Raw genomic sequence first — 2973 nt, forward strand, 5'->3', positions numbered from 1 at the left:
AACATGGTGAGAAGTGGAATTCCCTCACAACTACTCCCTCCGTCCCATAATATAAGAACATTTTTAGCACTACACGTTTTTGGCACTAGTGTAGTGCCAAAAACGTTCTTATATTATGGAACAGAGGGAGTACATCTTTGATTTGTCCTGCATTTGTTGAGAATTTGAGCGCCGATCCATAAATAAAATAAAATTGAGCGTGGAATGCTGAGGGAGACGACCACGTACCACTAGTAGAAAACGGAGTTTTAAAACCGGTTCGTAAGGGCCTTTAGTGCCGGTTACAGAAAAAATTCTCAAGTTCTGTAACCGGCACTAAAGCCCCCCCCCCCTCCCCCCCTCCCCTTTAGTACCGGTTCGGCACGAACCGCCACTAAAGGCCCACCACGTGGCGTGAGCTCGCGCCGTGGCATGGGGGACCTTTAGTACCGGTTGGTGTTACCAACCGGTACTAAAGATTTTTTTTTTTGAGAATTTTGGAAAAATATCATTTTTTTTCAATTTTCTGAATTGAATTATTTGATGATTTACTCTCTAATCACCCCTCTTAACTGCTCAAGTGTGGATCACTCATTCCAAATCGTCTAACTTTCCGGTCGGTCACCCATCCTCTCACTCCCCCAGCCTGAGCACGCTTAACTTCGGAGTTCTATTCCCCCTACTTTCCAAGTCTGCACTTGTTGTTTTCCTAATAAATGTAAGCTATCAATCATATTAACACTCAGCAGTTTAGCTTGAGCATTAGGTCACTCGTTTCACAATTTGAGTTTGAAACTATTATTCTAAAAAACAGTAATTATTTAGTAACACTAATATTTCTTGAATAAGTTTGAACACAGTTTGACCATAGTTTGACCAAAATTCAAAAAATTGAAATAATTATTTAGTAACATTAATATTCTTGAATAATTATGTAGTAACATTAATATTTCTTGAATAAGTAGTTTGACCATAGTTTGACAAAAATGAAAAAAAAACTGAAATTTGAGCATATCTTTTTTTCCTTTTGGAATTTGAAGATTCTAAAAAATTGCAAACAGGCTATAGGCTGTCAAAATCAGATGCGGATTTTCGTGCTGAATTTTTTGATATATTATACATTTTTTCCGACATGGTGAGAAGTGGAATTCCCCCACAACTACATTTTCCCTACACTTTGCAAAACATGTCCAAATTTAAGTTTTCAAATTTTCATAACTAGTAGGTGTAGTAATATAACTACCTCTCAAAGGATTTTATTTTCTGAAGTTTTTATCATTTTCTTTTGATTTTTTCAAAACTGAAATGGCGATACACCGGGGGCGGGGGGCCGTAGAGTTTGAAAATTGCCCTATAGTCCCGGTTTGTGTCTCCAACCGGGACTATAGGCCAGACCCCTTTAGTCCGGTTCATGGCACGAACCGGTACTAAAGGTTATCCCTTTAGTACCGGTTTGTGCCACGAATCGGTATTAAAGGTGATCATGGGGTCCCGGCCTGACGCGAGCCTGCCACCACCCCTTTAGCACCGGTTCGTGGCACGAACCGGCACGAACCGGTGCTAAAGGTTCAACACGAACCGGCATTAATACATAGCCGTTCGAACCGGCACTAATGGTGTCATTAGTACCGGGCCAAAATCGGACCGAGACTAATATGTTTCACATTAGGTCCTTTTTCTACTAGGGTTTTTATCATTTATGCCACCGGTTGTGTCTCACTACTCAGTTTTGCCACTAAGAATTTCAATTGCTTAAAAATGTCATCGCTTCGTTAGACACATGCTAAAAAATGCCACTGGACACCATTATTGTGATCTCAAATCTCTTTTGCCATGTTATAATGACATAAATACCTATGAACCAACATGCCAGCTCTCCCTCTATTTCACTACAATAAAATGTGGGGTCCATTTGTTCCCAACAACGTTCTTATTTTCCTGTAAAATTATTCGCTTGGTTACTCCTGATAAGTGGGGCCACACTTATCATTGTGAGATAGAGAGAACTGACATGTGGGTCTAGGCTTATTTTTGTCATATAACATGGTCGACGGGTTTGACGTGAAAATAGCAGTGTCTAATGGCATCTTTGAGCAAACATCTAACGGAATGATGGCATTTTTTAGATATCTAATGGCATTTTTGAGCAAGCATCTCATGAATCGATAGCATTTTTGAGTAGTTGTAACTTCTAATAGCAAAACTGAGTAGTGGGACACAACTAGCGGCAGAAATGATAAAAGCCCTTTCTACTAACCGAGCTGCTCAGCGCGAGCAAACGAAGAGACCCGCCAACTGCAACTGCAACTGCAACGCGAGCAAATCTGCGTATCGACAACTACTACAACCTCTTAACAATCAGACGACGCAACGGCTAACGATACGGTTTGGTAACGCGATCGAGGCGGATACTTGGATCAGTTATTTAACCCCGAAACATTCCAGCGTTTGTCACTGGCGCGGCGGTGTTCCTCACGGGTAACAACCGCGCCGCCTAGCTAGCTCGCTCGCTAGCTACCTCCCGGCCATGTGGAAAATACAGCAGAATAATCGGGGTAGTGGAAGGGTCCAAGTGGGTCGCGTAGAAAATTGGCGGGGGAGGGGGCGAAGAACATGCGTGCAGGGAGCATATGTGGGTGGCACGTGAGGTGGGAGCGCGAGAAGGTTCCAAACGGCTCGGTGTACGCACCCACCACCATGCAAAAAACCCAGAAATATGCTTAGCATATGCATCAAGTTGCTCGTTCTGGACGAACAAAAAGAAATGCGAGTCGCTGGCGGTGTATGTGCACAAGTCTTGTATATGAGCATCCCCGTACCGTGCCAGCCCATGTCGCGTGCCTCCATTTTTGGTCCATCTCATTGTGTTATGTACCGTGGAGTGAGCTCGGCCTCGTGTACGTACGTACGTGGCATGTACTGTAGGAGGCACGGCAGACATGCGATGCACCGACGGGCGTGTGAGCATACGCGAGTGGCGAGATCATGGAGGGA

Source organism: Triticum dicoccoides, chromosome 4A (assembly GCF_002162155.2).
Source record: "Triticum dicoccoides isolate Atlit2015 ecotype Zavitan chromosome 4A, WEW_v2.0, whole genome shotgun sequence".
NCBI classification, from domain to species: domain Eukaryota; kingdom Viridiplantae; phylum Streptophyta; class Magnoliopsida; order Poales; family Poaceae; genus Triticum; species Triticum dicoccoides.